Here is a 20298-nt window from a genome sequence, read left to right on the forward strand (position 1 = left end):
ATTAGTTAATAATTTCTTTTAGTTGTAACTTTAATCTGTAATACTTTGGCACGGGGGTGCCTGTGGAGAAAAGAAAGAATCCAGAAGTCATGTGAAAGCTTTTAATAAACCAGCAACCCTTCCTGCAGTGCAGTCCCGTGGGAAATAACTGCTCTGTGCACAAGTGAATGCTCCCTCAGTCTTGTGTGGGTGGCATTGTTTTGCCTTCAGCTGGCACAGCAGATGCTTGACTGCTGTCTTGAGTATAGTAAATGGGGCTTAACTCCTTCTCTTGGTGTTGGGGGCAGCAGTTCCAGACGCTGGACTAATTCTGGACAAATCCTTTAAAAATAATGGGCTCAAGCATGTTATTAAACATTTCCATGGTGCTGAGCTGGGGTAAGCTCCTTCCTTGCCCAGGCAGATGATGGCAGAGCTCCTGCTCATGCTGGTCTGAGATGCCCTGTGCTGCTGGTGTGTGCACACACTGTTCTTGTGCCTCTTACCAGGGCTGTAACAACCAGTTGAAGTGAATTTGCATGGGGGGAGCCCAAACCAGTGTGCTCTGAATGCAGGATGCAACCCAAAAACCTGGGACAGTCTCCATCCGTGGTTTGATGTAGTTGGCACAGCCATGGCACTTGCTGTGTGTCTCTGCTGCTGCATTTGTAGGATATGTTTTGCCATTTTCCAGGGAAAACTTTCATTTGAACTTGACTTTTTACCTTTTTTTTTTCCCTAATAGGGGAGGAATTAATTATCACTCTTGTTCCTCTTGCTGCCCTGCAGGTCAGAAATAGTCAGGAACTTCTTACTGTTTGAACAGCTTTCAAAAGGAGTATTTCAAAATGTCAAGTTAATGTGCTCTGGGAAGAATGTGACTCAAGGACCCTGTATGAACATCAAATTGCATCTGCTGCCACAAGGACTTGTGGGATTCTCTGAGGCAAACACAAAAGGGAAAGATTTAGAGTTTATTTAATTTTTTTTCGCTCTTTTTTCTAAAAGGAAAGTTTTATTTTTCTCATGCCTGTCCTCACCACCAATGCAGCCCAAACCTGTCTGAGATGGCAGATTAAAAATGAAATGCTCATGAATGAGAAATGCAGCCTGCATTTTTCATGATGGAGGAGAAAGTAAACCTATTTTAAAATGTGCATATTTTTAAAAAAGTAAATTACTAAGTAGGTGAGATGTAGGTATCAATATTTATTGCAAAGAAGTAATCTCTCAAAAGAATTGGAAATTGTCTTGTCCTTTTAGGCAATTAAAAATCAATGTTTGTTTTTCAGAGTGGAAGTAACATTTTTCCAGTCTCTTTTGGAGCATGGCCACTGTTGAGTGAAAAGTTTCACTGCTGCCTTGCATTTTTAACAGAGTAATTGCACTGAAAGGACAGGCTGATTTATAGAATGGATTATAATGATCTTGAATTGAAGGGGAGGGAAAAAACAACCCCAGTGTTAGCCCAAATGCTATGTAAGTTATAGTGAAATTGTTCTCTGAAAAAGGAGCTGGAAATGGGGGTCTGTAACCTCCAGGTGGCCTGGCTGGGACACACTGCCCAAGGTAGGGAATTGTGATGGAGTCTCATAAAATTGAGACAAATAATATATTTAAATGGGATTCCTTTTATAGACCAGTTAAACCCAATAAACCAATTAAAGCTCTGTCAACACGTGAATACAGATTCGTGATCTCAAGAGAATTGGTTGCCACATGACTGGCTTAAGGATCACTGGCTGGAGAGCTCCAACCCTGCCAGGGTGGGCGCACCTGTCACAAGAACATAGAGACATGACATGGGTGATCCCTGTGTTTCTGGGGTTTTGAGTGAAGTTGTCTGTGCCTGCTGAAGCCAGCCCCAGTTTCCTGTTTGTCTTTGGAAATCTGGGTGTTGCTGGCAGTGGCGTGTGAAACAGGACAAGGAGCAGAACAGTCATGGCCAGGTTGAGCTGTGGAATGCTGGGGTTGACCTGTTGTGCCCGTGTTTGACCGGGGTTATCATGTAGGGGGACTACCAGGTCCTTTGTGCCTGAGGGGACCCTGCTGTGGTGCAGTGGGTGCTCCCTGTCCCTCTCTGGGGATCCTGGTCCTGTCACCTGGGTGCCCCAGGGCTGGTCACCTCTGTGGCCAGAAGCCGGTCCTGCCTTCCTGCAGTGGTTAGCACTGTGTGCAAGCTCACTGTGCCCAGAAGGCTCCACAGTTTAGGAGAGGGGCATTAAATTTTGCAGGAATAATCAGCAGAAATGGCTTGATTTCCTCCCACTTACCTTTTTAAATTGGTGTTGCCTTGAGAAACCGTGTGCCTGTGTGCACACTTGGCTCAATGGAGCTTTTACACTGACTGCTCTAGATGCATTTTAAAGAGCTGAGGAATGCACATGCAGCAAGGTCATATAAATTAATAACTATCTACGCTCTTTTGCCCTTTTTCTGCCTCCAGAAAAGAAGTGAGGAGGGAGGAAACTTCAAACTGTGGGGTTTTTGTTTGGTTGTTGCTTTGTTTTTTTCAAATCTCCCAAACTAGTTTTCAAAGCTGATCCTGGGCACTGTTGTTTCAGCCACAGCATTCGGCCGATTTTACTTCATCACTTCACTGTCACGTTGCCCATCCTTGAGCTAGCATGTGAATTTTCATTTCTAAATGTGTTTGGGTTTGTAATTCATACAGTGCAAATAGATTAATCACAAGCCATGCAGAACTTGTAATTATCAAAACTGGGAGTACAGAAGAGGTATAAATCATGACAGCACGGCTTTCCAGCTGCCAATTAAGAATGGGAATTTAAGCTGCCTGAGTGTGGAGGGTTTAGGTTGGGAAGTTTCTGCTTCTGTGTTTTGCAGAAGAGTTAATGAAGAAAGTGCTTGCTCATAACTTCTCATTAAGAAATGACTGAATTTATGAAATGGTGGCACTACTGGAATAATTAAGAGTTTTTTATTATTGATGAGTTGGACTTTTAAAGAGAGATGCATTATCTCTAAGAGCCTCAATCCCAAAGCCTGTGCTCATGGCTCTGTGCAGTGGCTGGAAATGGGCCTGGACCACATGAATCCTGCTGAGGCTGTGCAGGGGTGCTGGGAAAAGGAGGACATCCTCAGGTGGGCTTCTCCTGCTGCAAGGCTGTGGTCCCATAGGGAATACAGGGCCAGGCTGGCTGGTACAGAGCAGGGGTCAGGATCTAAACAAGAGCATATCTGCACTTCCTCCTCCTCCTTGGTCACCTTGGGGTGATGCCAAGGTTGTGGGTACACCACTTGCTGAGGGGTGGGGAGGTGGCACTGCACAACATCATATCTACCTCTGGACTATCCAGAGAGGGTTTAAACCTGAGGACAAGAGGCAGGAGGGATATGCAAATGCCATTTGCTGCCTTTTTTACCGTTCTTTGGAGATGTGTTGGTGGTGCCCAGCACACCAGGGACCCTGTGCCAGCACCTTGGAGTGCTGGGCACTACTGTAGTTGTGGCCATGGAGCAAATATCAACTAGGACTGTTGCTGAGTTTGTTAGTATCAAACCAGAGTCCCTCTCCTTGCTGCAGTGGAGTTGGTCTTGCCTGCTCTCTGGGGAAGCCTCAGCCTTCAGGCTTCAAAGGCTGCCAAGGCAGTACATCAGCTGATGGAGCCAGGCAGCTCTGGGTTCTCCATCATGATTCCAGGGACTGTGGGGATGTTAGGCAGCCTTGTAAGCCTGTTGTAATTTTAAAGTATTTTGATAATGTTCCCCTCAGCTTTAATGTTACATATCCCTGCGTATGTTCCTCAGTAATTGAAAGGGATATCGGGCAAATTTGATCTGTCTGGCTTTGACTTATGCTGTCCTTATCTTGGCCTTCGTGTCATTAAGAAAAAAATTGGTATTGATCTGAGACTATACCACTACATTGTGCTGCAATTTTTCTTCCTTGCTAGTAGAATATAAATCGATAAAAGGCAGCTGCTTGCAACGTGGGGCAGATATGGTGCTGTCATTTATATATTGTAAATCCAATGATAGCTGATCAAATCAGTGCGTCTGCTGTTCCAAACCTGACATGATTGAATTGTCAATAAAAAAGATTTTACAGTAAGGGAAGGACTGCTGGCGGTGTAAATGCCTGGAAGCCTCAGTAAGTTTGATACAAAATGAACCAATAGGCCAGGCTATTATATAATTCCTACAGCCAAAATATTTGGATACTTGTGTTCTCACACTGGAGGTAGATGGAGGGAAGCCTTTTATTATAGCTTGTTTGAAATAGAATTATTCTGAGAATGAAGAATATGGATGGCTTCTTCTGAAATGAATATGTTGGAGAGGGCTAATATAAATAGTGTAGGCCTTGTCTGAACTGAAGATGTGCAGTTCCAGTGCATTAGGAGAAAGGTTTTCAGTGCTTCTGTGTGCTTGGAAACAACTGGTACAGGAAGAAGTGTGATTGATAGGATGCTAAGAGACTGGTTCTGCTCTTTTGTGGAGTCTCCATGAATATGAAGCCAGAATATGACTCATGTTTTTTTCCTGAATTGCAAACCAGACTTTTATGATAAGCCTGTTCATGAGCCTTTTCTTGTGAATTAGGCTGGAAAGTGCTGCATCCAGTGCAAGGTAGTGCTAAGCAGTTGGAGTACTGGTGGACTTTGTTGCTGTAACTTTCCTGAGTCAAATCAATGTCTACTACCCAAAGACCCCACTGGACCAGATCTCTTCCCAGCTGAAGGAGAACTGTTGGCAGAACCAACAGAGAGGCTGGTATGTAATCTACTCACCTGCATCCCCCAGCAATGTATGCTGGAGTGGAGATGGAGGGGAAGAGGACTCAAGGAAACACATGGAAATTATGTAGTGAAAGCCAGAAAAAAGTGTACCTTGCCAGGCTCCAGAAGGACTCTGCACATTCAGAGCACATGAAACTCTTGGGGAGCCATGCGTGGTGGTTTGTTGTGACACTGTTTAGTAAAAGGTAGTGAGGTCAGGTGAGGCTGTGAGATGATGCTGTGATGAGGTGCTGGCTGGTGCATGGATCCTGTAGGTATCCATGTAGATCATCACTCGTGGGAATGGGCCTGCATTCAGCAATGTATTATTTTGAATTTGTTTATTCTCTTCAAATTAATTTTCCAAAATTAGATTGCCAGTAGTAATGTAGTGAGTTTTCTTTGCTATGCAGATGAGCTTGTACCAAATGCTTCTTGGTGCCAAAGTTTTCCTGTGCTGGCAATGGAGAGCACTCCTTGGCTGTTGCAGAGACACTCTGATGGTGGTGGTACATGTGTGGGAAATGCAGTCTTGCTGCAGCGTTCACAAGGAAGTTGTAGGGTGGGCAGAGGGTTTGGCGGGGAGAGGTGGGTGCCAGTTTGCAGCTCTGTGTCCCTTTGATGCCATCTGGCCTGTGCTGCTCCTTAGAGACTTTCCCCAGAATGTGCATCCTCTGCTGTGCATTTCTACTTCCCTTTTTCCTTGCTCAGTTGTTCCTCTTGGACCTTGCTGATGGCCAGTAGTTTTTAAGGATGTGCTAACTCAATTACTTGTGATTGACTGTGTTCTTCATCTCTTTATTGTGTTTCACCAATTTAGCTAAATCCTAAATCCATTAGGTGCTCTCAGATTGCTTTACAAGTGTCCAGAGGAGGTGTTTGCAATAAATCCAGCCTAATTCTCTCTGCAGACAGGGTTTTAAGACATCAGGCTTGGGCTGGAAGAAGAGTGGACTGATGCAGGAGTGGGTTCACACAGGAATGAGAAGGGTGAGAAGCAATTTAGCCGCTGCTTTTTCACTTTGTTTCCACTCTCTAGTTGATGTTACTGTCTACTGGACTTTTTTGATGGACAGAAAAATTTGAGAGCAGATGCACATGCTAAGAAACCAACTCCCCTTTCACAAAAACCAATGAGAGATGGAAGTGATGTTCTGTATAAGTGAAGGTGGCAAAGCTTAGAGAGAAGTCCTCAATGTTTCCTGAAATTCTTTTTTTAATTTTCTTTTTTTCCTGCTGTATGGAGGTTGATATACTGGCATTGCTAAACGTGAACTTGCCACTTGCTAACTCTTCTTTTTATTTCTTGTCTAGTTTGAGTTGCTTTCATGCAGCTTAAGCCAACAGAAACGCTTTGTGTAGGACAGGAACTGTAGCTAGGAATTCACTCAGGAGCAAAGGAAATTAGCTTTTTCTCCCTAATCTTCCTTTCCCAGCTCTGGAAGCAAACACTGGAATGGCTGGTTCAGGGGGTGCCATCACACCCTGGTGTTGGGAAGGGTGGGAGCCCCAGCCCCTCCGGGTTCTGATGCTGCTTATCCTGCAGGGAAAGTGTCTGAATTTCCAGTGCTGCATCTGGGAGGAATCTTTTGAGGTTTGTGAATGTTTCAAACGGCATTTTGTGCTTACATGCTGCTTGTTAGGTCTGGGCAATAAATTGTATGTCAGCCTGGGAAACAGGGAAGGGTAAGATGCCCATGTTTTAAAACTGGTTGGTTTTGTTAATATATAAAGGTAAAGGTTGGGACTCCCTCAAATCCAGGATAGGGTTACACTGATGTTCTGGAAAGGAAAGGAGATCAAATGCTCAGGGTTTTTTGTCACCATATCTTAATCTAGTCAGTCTTTGGGAGATTTGGGTAAATTTTTGTCTTAGTGGGGAGGTAAATGTTAGGATGGAACATGAGTGTCTTCATAGGAAAGATGAATTTGCAAAATGTTTTGCTGTCTCGAGTGGAAGCATGTGGTTTTCAGTTCCCATAACCTCAAGGCATTACAAAATCATGATTAAAGCCATAAGAACAAAGATTGGCATTAAAATTGGTAAGTCTGAAAAATTATACATTGTGAGATTTTCCTTAATTTGCTTTTCTTGTCTTCCAGCACTACAGGTCACAGTTTCAAGCTTTTTCCCAGAGCAGCAAGGGCTGGATTGTTTTGGTTTTTAATTGTAAACTGAGGTCTTTATGTAATCTCCTCTGTGCAAAGCTGGGGCTTCAGGAAAACAACAGATTGTGCAAGCTATGGGAGCAATTCCAGCGGTTGGGAATAGATTCAGTCTTTGTGGAAGGTGAAACTTTGCTACAAATACCACTTACTGAAGTGGGTAGTATGCCAGTTGGAACCCAGATGGTATTTACATCCCTATGATGATACGGTATGAAAACATTCACCATGCACAGAGCAAGCTTTCCTGTTAAAGATCTGGTTTATATGTATCTCTATTTGATCTTTGTGGTGGAGAAAAATACTTTATTGACTATATATACTAATTGGGTGATAATTTAGATAGTGCTTGATGATGGGAAATCAGAAACACAACCAGTGGCTCTGGGCAGCAGAGATGTAGATGACACCTCCAGCATTTTATATTATTACACTGAAAAGTTCTAGCCTTTTTACCTAGGTGGTTTATTCATTTATGTGCAATTAAAAATGCACAGTGCAGACTTCATGAAGACTGCACATAAAACACAGAGGCTTAGTTGGGTATTAGGGATTCATCCAGGTGCCTGGAACACAGAGGCTCTTTGGTTTGCCTTCTGTCTAAGTGGTCTTTGTTGAACTGATAGCTGCTAACTTTGTTTAACTGATAACACGTGCTGTGCTGTTACTGGTGTTGACCTTTTCCCAGTTAAACTGGCTTAAAATGGAAGTGTTTATGGGGAGATTCTGCAGCCCTGGCGTCCATGGGCTCTTTGTCTGGGCCAAGGGGGTTTGCTGTCTGGGGACAGTCAGCAGAGAGCTGCATGTTTGCAGATTTTAATAGCTCTTGCTCCAGACAGCTTTTAACACACTCCCTGCGCAGCCACCCTGGGCAGGAACTGCTTTTTCCATTGCCAGTTTGGGTTTTGTCACTGTGGGATTTTTTTACACTTTAGGTTTCTTGGGCATGTAAAATGCCATCAAATTGGTAACAGAAGGAGGAGCCTTGGGCTTAGCAATAGCAGAGCAGGCTCTGTGTGCAAGGGGAAATGAAAGGAGTGCTTTGTGCCCGACTCTGCAGGCTGTAGAGAAAGGCTGAGTCCATGTCTGTGTGGGCCTGCTTTGAGCTGCTGCTTTGGGACATCAGGAGGAGCTTTTCCAAAGTCTGTCCCAGCAAATGGACCGTGCTTGGGGAGAAGTGTCAGCAGCACAGCGAGTCTGGCCTGTCTGATTGCTGCCAGCATTTTCACTCATCCCTTGACTCAGGCTCTGTGAGCCCACCGGGAGCTTGTCTTGGTGCTGGCAATGCTGTTAACTTTGTTCACCTGCAGTCCTCAGATGCCCTGAAGCCACAGGGAATCTGTGAAGTGTTGCAATGGAAAAGCACATGGGGAGGGTGGTCACAGTATTGCAATGTGACTGTGGTCAAGTCTTTTCCATGTAGGTGTCTGGGGGTGCAGGGATGTCATAAGGCATTGTTGCTCCTCTGCTGACCCCAGCTCTTTCCTTGCCTGTAGAGGTCCCTCCGTGGACGATGTGGGTTTTTCACCACAGGGGTTCAGAGCATCGCTGGATGAAGAGGGGTAGACTCTCCATCAGCTGCCATGGAGCTTCACCCTTTTTGTCCCAGCTCAGTGAGGCTGTTCTAAGGGACTTTCAGGAAGGCCCTGAGGAAAGGGACCTTTCAGGGTCCTTGGGTCTTGTGTGAAAAGCTGAAAGATGAGGACGTGCGTAGAGGAATGCTATTTACTTCAAATAGGAAGATGTATTTTGATATAAATATGGGATACTTACTGCAAAGAGGATGTTCTCCTCTCTTCATCCATGTTGAGAACAAATTTTTTTCCTAGTGCTGGCCACAGACTTACAGGTCTCCCCTTCTCTCTTTCCAAGGCTCTTTTCCATGCTGCTTGAGCTCTGCTGTGACTTGGTTTGAATACAGATCATAGATCCACAAAATCATTAAGGTTGGAAAAGACCTCTAAGATCATCAGGTCCAAGTATTAACTCAGCACCACCACTAAACCATGTCCCCAAGTGTCACATCCATGTACCTTTTGAACACTGCAGGGGTGGTGACTCCACCACTTCCCTGGGCAGGCAGCCTGTTTCCATGCCTGAGCACCCTGTCAGTGTAAAAATTTTCACTAATGTCTGATCTAAACTTCCCCTGACATAACTTGAAGACATTTTTGGGCTTTTTACCTGTAGGTCAGGTCAAAATAGCAAGGTTGTGTAGACTTGCAGAGACATGGTGAGGATGTGGACATAACTCTGAATTGCCAGTGTTTAATTTCTTTCATTTTCTCTTCCGTCCCTGTCATGTTGTTTGTGTGGGAGGCTGTGCAGTGGCTGAGCTGTGGTTGATGATGGCAGTCTGGGAGCTCCCCTCGCCGATGCCTTCGGAGGACAACCAGCAAATGATCAATTCAGAGGGTGGAAAATGGGCTGGTTCTGCTTTCTGTCTCCACAGGCTGTTAAAACTCCTACTATTTTGTTATCAAGAAGGATCCATCTCTGACATGCCTGAGCCAGTCAGCTAAGTGCAGACCTCACAGGAAATGAGTTTTTTGATTCTTGACAAGAAGTCAACAAAGAATGGCTTTTTGAGGGAAAGTATTCTTCTGGCAGGAACAGTGGTGGGCTTGGGGAAAGGGAAGGCAGTTATTTTTGGATCAGGATTCTCTGTATTTGAATCTGAGCTCTTTTCCCTCCTCATTTTTCTCCATGGATGTAGAAAAACATGTGTTGATTCCTAAAACAGTTGAATAATTGTACAGGAATTGTTATAACCTCTCAAATATGTCAGTGCTACCACTGGAAAAGGAGACTGTGGATGGGAGGAGAAGCAATGTGAAGGTTTAGAAAAAGGTGATGGCTTTTCTTACTCAGTAGAAGGGTGTGCAAGCACTTACTGAAAGACTCGCTAACACCTGGGTAGGATCCTTTTTTACACAGGCCATGGTGCAGTATGTCTTTGAGATGAACCTCATGGGCTCTGCTCTCCTTGTCCAGCAATAAACTAATTCTCAGGACTAATGGTAAAATTCTGCAAGGCATGAATTCCCAACTTAAATAGATTTACTGTGAGTTAATAGATTTTCCAGCATACCTCTTGCAACCTATTTGTGGTGGCATCATTTTAACATGCACAGTAATTGAAAAAATTGTCAGGTGATGGGAAGGATTTATAATCCTCTCTGACCTGTGTTTTTCAACCTAAGAAAGACTCCATAATAAACACAATGTTTGCAGTAAGAACCTATAACTTGTGTGCAAGTGTTCAGATGGGAGGTGACTGAGTTGTAACTTTTCCTTAGGAAGAAAGGAATTTTGGAGTTATGAGCATGAGCAGCTAATACTTAGCAAATGGGACCAGGAGGGTCACATGTGCCAAGAATTGCAGAATAGATGGATCAGAACAGTGTAATGATGAAGATGAAGATTCAGCTTCGTAGATAAAATATTCTGTGTTGGTTTCCACAAGCAGCCTTTGAAATATGTGATCTTTATTTTGAGAGGACTATGATGAAAGTACCCTTTGGAAAAACCCTGTTTATTTTTTTCCAAGCATATTTGTCTTAACTCCTTTTGTTATCATTATTTATAAATCAAAAGTTATATTGATCTGGAGATTATGTGTTAAACCATGTCTGAGCAGTGGTTGCTGTGTTACTGAGAAAACCAGCTGCCATTAAACTTTTGGTAAATTTATTGATCGATACTCTCCATGTTTCTCTTCAGAAAAAGAACAAGCTGAATTTTAATTTACTGGGAATGCATCTGAACACGTGGGCCCTCCTTCAGCAAGGGATTTAAGCCTGCAAGGAACTTTCGAGAGATGAATAGTGCCATTACTTTGCAGAGGATTATTCATGTTCTTAAAGGAAAGCCTCTTTGGAGCGGGCAGTGGAGCCCTGGATCGATTCCTGGCAGCTGTGGTTGTGAGCCTTGCTCTTGAGATCCAAATTACCGTCTTCTGCTCCTGTTACAACAGCTGCTTTTCTCTCACAGGGAGGGTAAGGAGACAATAAAACATCTTCCTTTTAAAATGAGTGTTAATCAAACCAGGGCTTTGAGCCAGGGCATGTGGAATGCAGGAGCCACGTGGAATGGCCCTGGCATGGGCTCAAGTGGTGTCACCAGAACATGGTGTCCCAGCTTCTGCTTCTTCTCTTGGCAGGAACCTGCCCATGCATCAACCTAAAAAACAGAGTAAAAACCAAACAACCAAAGAGAACACACAAAAAAACCCAAACAACAGCTGCAGAAACCCCCTAACCAAGCACAACCCCCACCAAAGAAACAAAGCCCAACAACCCCCTGAAAAAGCTAACCAAACATCCCTGCACCAAAAAGAAGACCAACAAAAACCCAACCCCTGTGGTGTCTCAGATGGGAGGGAGGTTTGGGTACCCTGCTCTGTGTCAAGCAAGAGGTTGCTAAAATATTCTGCATGTACTCAGCAAGTCAGATGCTGTCAGGGGGCATCGAAGGGGCTGGTTGCACTTGTGCTACCCAGGTGATCCATGGTCTTATTTCCATGTTGGAAACCTCTGTCTTTCTCTGAAGTGCCTTGAGACAAAACCAGCTTGAAAATCACTAAATTGCTTTTGAGAGCCTGGGCATTGTTCTGTGTCTTGGAAACATTCACTCAGGGGAAAAGTTGTATGTTACTGAGCAAATGCCTTTCCCAGGTTCTGCCAGCACAGGTAGGAAGCTGATAACAGAAATAAAGCACCTGGAGCGCCTTAAAAATGGTCAACAGGTGCCCTTAAATAAGTGCAAGTCCTTTGTGTTACTATAGGGATCAAGAACTGATCTTCTGCCATTTGCTTTTCATCAGACAGTTGAGATAACTTTCAAGAGAATTTGGCCAGGAGAGATTATTAAGGAAGGAATTTTCTTCTTAAATAAATAGTCTGCTCTCCATTGTTGGAGACTTAACAGGCTGATAAAAGCCCGCTGAAATGAAAGGGAGCCTGGCAAACCCGTCTCAGATCTGCCTTGCTCTAAAGTTACTGAGACCAATGCACTTCCAAAGACTTTTTTTCGACTTTCTGAATACAAGCTCAACTTGACCTAGTGGCTTGCTTTATCTTCATTTATTCTGATGAATAAAGGAATTTGCCAGGCTTGCATTTTTTCAGAAGTTGCTTATAACTTTTAGTTTAGAATAAATGAAGGAACTACACAAACTGGTGTCCTGGTCTTAAAGAAATGCTTGGCTTGTAACTTTGGGTGGGAGTGCATGGAATCACTTACCCTCTGCTTGATACATGGCTCATCATTCATCTTTTAAGAGGCATGCTGCTTTTTTGATATCTTTATAACCCTGTTGGGTGGATGTTGGATTCTCCAATTAGTAAAATATTCTTGGGTGGATGACCAAGTGCTGGCTTTTTTGTGTTTCCTCTCTTTTTTTTGGAATGCACTCTGTGTTTAAAAATTAAACCCAAACAATCCCAGATGCAATGGAAAAATGCCTGGGTCTGTGATATCTTTGTCTGCTCAGTTACACAGGGCAGAGATGCCCTTTTCCCAGGGTTTTTGAAGGTATTCCTGCTGTGCTGGGCTGTGCTCCCTGGCTGAGCAGTTGGCTTGAAATAAGAGTTCTGAGTGGAGACCTGTCTTCTCTGCAGCAAATTGGAGAGGTAAGAGAGACTAGAAGCAAAGAATGTACATATTTGTGATTAAAAAAATGGGGAAGGTGAAAGTTCCCCAGTGATATGACATTAGTTCTGGGTATATTATTGACGTAATTCTAATGTAAAAGAAGTGCCTGGTGGTGTGGTTTTCAGTGATTTACTTTCTGTTCTGTGGGATTGGGTTAATTAACATTTCCCCTTTAGAGGGTAAGAGGAAAATATGAAGTGTTTGGAGTGTACATATTTCTGTGTGTGTCTGAAAGTGCACCCCTCGTTCGTTGTCCCTGGGCTCTCCCACTGCCTTCCCACAGGGCTGGGTTTGGTGGGACTGCTCTCATCCCAGTGGTCTCTGCCTTCTGGAGCAGCAGTTTGTTTCCTGCTTCCTCTGTTGCAAAGTCCCAGCTTCTTGGAGAGCTCTGGGCAAGGATAAAAAAACACCAGGAAGTCCCTTCTGCAGGAGCACCCTTTACCCTACACAAATGCTGGGGGCAGAGCTTGATGCTCTTCAAGCCAAATGGTTCCCTCCATCCTTGGGCAGTCCTGCATTTGGCTTGGCCTTGCCTCTTCCCAGGGGTCCTGCTGCACATTGCATCCCTAAACTGGTGTCCAGTGATGGAGAGAAGCCTAAATTCAAACTCCAGCCCTTATGTGGGCTTCAACACCAGGATGGAGGCCTGGGGTGCATGGAGAGAGATTTATCTTTGGTCTGACAGGTTACCAGCACAACAGAGCTGCTTTATTTGCTGCAGAAGCCTCTTACATCCCTCTGTCTCCACTTTTCCTATTTGTGCTCCCGGGTCTTGGTTTGAGCCTGCTTCCCTGGGCCCTTACTCCTCCCTTTGATTCTGATAAAGAATTGTGTTCATCCAGCACTTGTGCCAGCCCTGACTGTTTGCATTTTTAACTTTGTCTTTATTAAATTTTCAGGAATCTGTTAAGTGTTCACACATCTGTCAAGGCACAAGGCATTATCTTTCTTGATACTCGGGAAAACAAATTATACAATGGGTATGCAACTCATACTTAATAAAAGCACCAAAGCCACGTGTTCAAGCACAAAGCCCCAGGAAAGATTTTACTGCAGCATCATTCCCATGAGGGGTTTGGTGTGAAGTTCTTTTAAATTTTTACTTAGTGTTTGTTTCTTGTGTTGAAATGGGTACTCCCAAGGGTCTCCAGGGATCTCTCAAGGCATCCTGCTGCCTCTCAAAGAACCACTGCTTTTCTGTGGTCCCTCCAGCATCCCGAAGCCTGTCTTTTGCTGTCATGAGATGCGGATGCTGATGCAGGGAACAGAGCTCTGCGCTGAACTCCCTCCGAGTGAGCGGCTGGTTGGAGATGGGGAGCTGTGGGCACAAGGGTTTCTTGTCTCCTCACTTCTGGGCTTGTAGCAGCTTGTGTTGGTGTGCTCTGCTGTCTGCATTAACAAAGTTTTTGTGTGCAGGATGTAAATATTAAATGGGTGAACCACAGTGTGACTAATTGTCTAACAGCAGACTGTTACCTAGACTGTAACAGGAGCAAATTTTCAGGGCAGTTTGAGAGGGTATAATGAGATGTTATCATACAGTATTTTTATTAGAAACTTCAGGGAATGTATTTCAAACTGCCAGGGTAGTTAGATAAGCTGAACAATTAAAAATAAATGGCTTTGGAGCTTGGTGTTTTGATAGAAACTGATAATTAGGAGGAGATGCTTTTCTGACAAGAGCATAGTGATTTGGCTTTGGCTGGTGAGCAACACTGGCTTGGAAACTTGTAACTTGGCTCTTGTGGGAGTGAAGGAGTGGGCATGAAGCTGGAAGGAGCCCTCTCTCATTTAAAGGCTGGACTGAGACCTTTACTTTCTTGGTCTGATGGCGACAGAGCAAAGGTATAAAGTGCAAATCTTGGTGGCTTAAAATTTAGGAGATGGAATAACTGAATTGTTCTAATTTTTATTCCTAATGCTTTGAAGCTAATCTCATAAGCTTGCGAGCTTGAGGCCATAATTTTTATGGTGACAATATTGTAAAAGCAATCCAAAAGGCTGTGTCATAGTTGGAAAAAAAGCATTTCCTAAGCTTTAAACCCAAATGTACTCCAAAAAACAAACCCTGTAAGAGCAGCAGTGGCACCATCTGATGGGTTTTGTAATGCCACAGACAAAAGTAATTATGCTGCTTAGAAGAGCTTTTGTCTCCAGATAATGTTGTTAAAAACTTGCAGTGTAGTGTAAATCATAACGGAACAAATCTGGAGGCTGCTCTTATTGCTGCCAGGGGAAATTCTCTTAGATTTTGTTTCCTTTCTGCTCAATATATTGCCAACCTTTTCCAAGTTGGTAAACAAATATTACCTGCTGTTTGAAAAATGACTTGGGGTTCATCTCACCAGTAGTGCCTGTGGCAGCCAGGCTGTTATTGCAAACAGTTGTTCCTCTCTTGGTGAGCTCTGTTGTTTTGGGAACACAGGCTGTTGTGATGGGTCTGAAGCTGTCTGATTCATTTGAGATACTAAAGAAGTGTTTCCTTTTACAGCTCACTCACATGTGGATGCCTCTGGCTCCTTTTGCCACTTCCAAGCAGTACCATGGCAATTGCCAGGTCAGATAATATTTGGTTGAGCTTACAACCCCCCCAACTTTTAGCATTTCCTTGATAAACCTTTAAATTCCAATCCATGAACACTGGTGGTGTTTTTGAGGGGCTGAACTTTTTTGGCTTTTAGATATATGGGACTTTCAAAGGTTTGTGACCCTGGGCCTAAAGGGGTTGCAGCGATTACATTAGGAACAGATTAATTAACTGATGAATTTTCCACCATCCTGCCTGGACACCCATGTTTTTGCCTCAGGATGAAAATGATTCTCGTGGTCTGAGGGATTCTAGTGTCTAGTTCTCTCCTGGTATGATCTGTGTCCTGAGAAGTGAAGGGAGGGGTTTTGCTGTCAGCAGTGAAGTGCCAGAGGGCAGGAAGAGGCAAGACAGCTTGGCAGGTGAAGTCTGACCAGACTGGAGGCTCTCTGACCCCTGCAGTTCTTACTGTGCCTCGTGCAGAGAGTTTGGTGTCAGGCCCTGTGAGCAGGACCCCCTAGGACAGGGTCTGGGGTGCAAACCCAGGGACATGAGGAGAGCCACTGAAGCCTGAAAGAGGGACTGCAGCAGCTCCACTGAGCTGCAGGGGCTGGGCCACTTGCTTCCCTGGTGCATTGAAGCCATAGATGGGATTCATTGTGGGAGAAGGGGCACATTCACTCCTAAAAGGCATTAAAGTGCATTTTGCGACGTGGAGCTGGTGAGATTTGAAAATGGTCCCATGTACAAAACAGGGAATTGCTGCATGCCATGTTTGCAGCCTGTAGCCTGGGGTGCTTCTAAGCAGCAGCATCCTGGGAAAGGTGCAGTGAATCACAAAATGTATCATCATCTGCAAAGAGAAATTCAGCTGAATGCCAGTGATCCATGTTGAGCTCAAGGGAGGTTTCTGCTGCACACAAATCAGTTTGTTGTTTGTTTTACAGTATGGGATAGTGCATGAGGATTCACCACTCTGCCACAATCTTGGAGGAGATGGCCCTAAAGCTTTTATGGAGGGTAGGAACACAACGGTGACAATGTGACCTTGCCTAGGATTACTTGCCTACTTGTCTCTCAAAAAGTAAAACAGTCTTGCTGTTACTGGATCTTGGTAGTGGAATAACAAACATATTGTAGTTCCTTCACTGTGAAGATGGTCAGGATAAGACCTTAAGTGTGGGAAGACAAGTTTTTAAGCAGTCATTTGCAAAGGTGCAAATGGGAGTTGGGAGCTCAGCTCCTGAAAGGAAGTGAGAGCAGCCATAATGAGAGTTGTGGCATGTCATGGTGCGTGACCACCATGGTGCATCCTGCTGGCCCCTCCTCCCTGCTCTGTGCCAGCTCACACCTTCTCCCAGTGGCTGCAGTGGTGGGGGGAGATGGTTCCACGTGGCTGCAAGGGTGGCTGCTGTGGTGCTGGTTTTTGGTGAACTGATATGGGAGGCAGAGCGGCAATAGACCTCCCTGTTCCTGGCAGCAGCACCTTTCCAAACACTTTCAGCTGCATCAGAAGCTGCACTTGCTGAGCTCAGTCCTGCAGGTTCCATGTCTGTAGCTGCCCAAGCTCTATGGCTGCCATCAGATTTTGTCTGCCTCTCCAGTGGGATGCTGTATGGGAATGGCTTGCTGGGGTCTCTCATGTTGGCTCCTGGCAGTTCAGGCAACTGCATCACATAATCTCTTAAATAAACCCATCAAGTGGCAGACGTGGCTGGAGCCTCCTGCAGCCTGGGGCAGCAGTAGGTTAATCCGGAGCTCCTCTGGCCCCGCCATTGACCCCTTTGAAGTTGCTGCAGCTTAGGAGTGAACGTGCTTTCTCAGGAAAGCTGGCATTTTTACTAAGCAGCAGACTCTTATTATCTGAGCTGAGAAGGCAGTGATTTCCTTCTCCCGCCAGTAATCCCCACTCAGGGCACTATTATGCTCTTTTACAATTTATTTTCTTTAATTGCCTGTTCGCAGTGGCCATGCAGCTCTCCCTGGGCTGTGTTCTGGGAAGCTTTTACACTTTGAATGGAGCTTAGTCCTTCCCTTCTAGCTGCTGAAATCGGGCAGCAATTCCTCTTTAGGTGCTTTGGCAAGAGTCCTGCCTGAAAAATAAGGAACAACCCATGCTTTTCAACTGGTGCCTGATACCTGTGATCTAGAGTCTGTTTCAGCTGTTTCATGCATCCTTTGGGAGCCCTATTAAACTGTCCTTGACTGAGGTGGTGTAGCAGGTCCCTGACCATTTCCTCCTAGGTTGTGGGGTCTTCATTCTATTACCCATCCCTGTCTTGGCTCAGAGGGCCAGGTACCTGAAAAACACGTGATCTTACTATTAAAGACTGAAGCCACAAAGGCATTAAGTACATCTGACTTTTCCTTGTCCTTTGCGTAGCATAGTCCCTTGTCACTATGCTTACCCCTGCATCCAGTTAAGGATGGAGATTCTTCTGAGCCCTTCTTATGCTGCCACTGTGTTTACAGGAACACTTTTTATTCTGTGCTGTGTGAGTTCTGCTCAGCTGTGCAGTACCTTTGCTTCCTGAAGTTGGGAGCAAGTCTGATGCTTTGTTTTGTTAGGGTATTCACTCCGCTTCAGCCAGATCTGCAAACTGACTGCCTTCAATGGCAGCTTTTGAAATAAAAAGTAAAGAAGAAGAAGAAAGAAAAGACTGAATTATCCTCCAGCAATGGGAGTTTTAATAATGCTGTGTTATAGCAGGGCAGATTTTACCAGCAGCAAATCCAGGCTGTGGGATTTTTATGGGGGATCAGAAGCCCGTGTTGCTTCTGTAATGCAGCATCCCCTCTGCTTCCTTGCGAGGCTCCCTCATGGGAGTACAGGGGGGCTGACCTGCAAAGTTTCCTCCTCTTTGAAGTGCTCAGAGCCTGGCTGTGGGTCACTGCAGCTGCTGGCAGCTGGGGATTTAATGTTCCTGCAGCCACTGCTTGGTGAGGAATATTTCAGAATAAGCATCTACTATGGGAGTTGGGTGGGAGAGATTTTGGATGTGTAAGACTCCTTTTTTACAAAGTTTTATTATTTTTTACATCTATTAATAGGGCAGCAGGAGTCTCCATATGCTTTTATAGACCCTGTTGTGCTTTCTAATGGATATATGCAAAAGCTTCAAGGCACATAAAATAGATACTCTCAGCCAGTTATTATGAGAAAAATTATGTGCATGTCATGACCTTTAAAGCAGTGGGACTGTGTGTGCATGCTCTGCTGATACGCCACTGTTCTCCATTCCTTTCTGAAGCATTTCTCGCCATAGGAGGTTTGCATAGGAGCTTGGAATATTTTTCTAATCAGCAAAGAGTCTTTTGGCTCTGATGATAACTGGAAAAGCACAGAGGAGTGAGAAAAGGGAAAAGGGATGATTTTTTCTGAGGAAACTAACTGAGAAGAGGTTAAAGGTGAATAGTGAGGCACAGCATGAGAATCCTGGCACCGTCTCCAGTGCTGTCAAAAAAACACTGATCCAAAAAGTTCTTTGTGCTCTTTGAGGAAAAAGCTGTTCTGGTGCTCTTGATGATAAAGAAGGGGGAAAAAAAAGTTATGTAATCCATGTGCCCTCTTTAAAGAGATGTTTTTGTTTTAAAACTTTTAATAACAGTGCAACCAGAATTTGCTCTGCTTGCGCAGCCCACTCTGTGTCAGAGTTGCCATTGTCACTGGAAAGCTTTACCATCCTCTGTAAGGGGGTGAGAAGCAGGATGCTGGCTGTTATGGAGAAGAAGGTGTGGAGAGAGGGGCTCTGTGTCCTTGCACCGCTGCATCCCTCAGTCTGTGCTGTTAGGAAGGATTGCTGTTGCCTGGGAATGCAGATGGTTGTTCTGGGCTTGCCAGGACAGTCCTGGTGTGAATGTTGGGAGTTGTGGACAAAATGCTTCAGCAGCATGCCTGGGATGTGTGCAGGCACCAGATGGGATGGAGACAGTGTTTGCAGAAGTGTATCAGTGATTCCTACTTTAGTCTCTGCTTACATCACAGCTTTCTGCATGCTGCAGTGAGGGGCAGTGAGCAGCACCTGGTCCCTGTCCCATCAGGCATTCCTGCACAGAATGCACCTTGGAAGAAAGAGCTGTAAGTCCTGGAGATATGATGGTCTTAAAAGCTCTTGAGTAAGGTGAGAGGTTATGCAGGGCGAGCAGCGAGGCCTGACATTACTTGAGGTGGTGTTGATACTGAACCCCTGTGGAGATGTGTCAGGCCACGCTCAGCTGCATCCCAGCCTTAAAAAATGGGCAAAATAACACTTAGGCTTTAAAAATTAAACGTTCCTTTTAATTATCGAGCATGAATAATTTTCATGCAAATTGAGCCTGGATGTGCGTTTCCAGAGTGACACAGTTGAGAGCAGTTACATTGTGGGGTGTCAGTGACCTGTGAACTGAGAGGCTGTTCATTATTTTTAGCATTTTATGAATAGTACCCTGGAGGGTGGGACACAGGCTGATAGAGAGAGTTGGCCAAAGAAAAAGACTTTAGTTCACACTGATGGCCTGCCCTTCTAATGCTTTAGCATGCTAACTGGTGTGTGTGTATGTAGGTATGTTGTCATTACATAGCGAGGTATGGATATTTTGGAAGCCTCTTGGTGAGGAGGGCTGTAGTTAAGGGAATAACTGTGCAATGACTGTGCTGCTGGTGCCTCTCCTGCTCACCTCATGGGGGAGATGTGGGCAGAAAGTCCTTCAGTCTTTGAAGATGAAAACCGAAAAATGCACCATTTTTTTTCCTAACAGAATGACAGTCTCCGTCTAAAACTTGAGTTTGATAGGACAGTTTGGCACAACCTGATGTGTGTGTGGGTGGTCCTGGGTGGGCACCCACAGGTGGACATGGCATCACCTGCTCTCAGCATTGCTTTGGACCATGGAGCATCTCTCATCCAGGACAGACTGAATGCTGGATCTGCAACTGAAGTGAGCCTGGTGCATTTGGGAAAACTGTAGCACTGTGGGGGCTTTTCCAATGGCTTTGAGGACACTTAGTGCTGAGGGTCGAGTTGGACTATCCTCTGTGATTAAGCTCCTATAAATATTTTGCTTTTCATAATGGAATGTCAGCATTTACTGTTTCCTGATTTTAAACACTGTATAGCTTGTCAAACATTTATCTCTGCCTTAAATTAAGTCTGGAGATAGAATTCCTGTTAATTTCAAATCAATATGAAAGGGGGAGAGAAAGAAATTGCAGTCTAGCCCTTTTCTTGAATCAATATTTTCTTTAAA

At 44.6% G+C, this 20298-nt stretch overlaps 1 protein-coding gene across 2 annotated transcripts in view; it reads left to right on the plus strand.

Annotated features, from left to right (window-relative positions):
• Positions 1–20298, plus strand: part of GPC3 (glypican 3) — a 146158-nt gene that overhangs the window by 44517 nt on the left and 81343 nt on the right. The window lies entirely within an intron of this gene.

The sequence above is a fragment of the Pithys albifrons genome, chromosome 14 (genome assembly GCF_047495875.1).
Source record: "Pithys albifrons albifrons isolate INPA30051 chromosome 14, PitAlb_v1, whole genome shotgun sequence".
Lineage (NCBI taxonomy): Eukaryota > Metazoa > Chordata > Aves > Passeriformes > Thamnophilidae > Pithys > Pithys albifrons.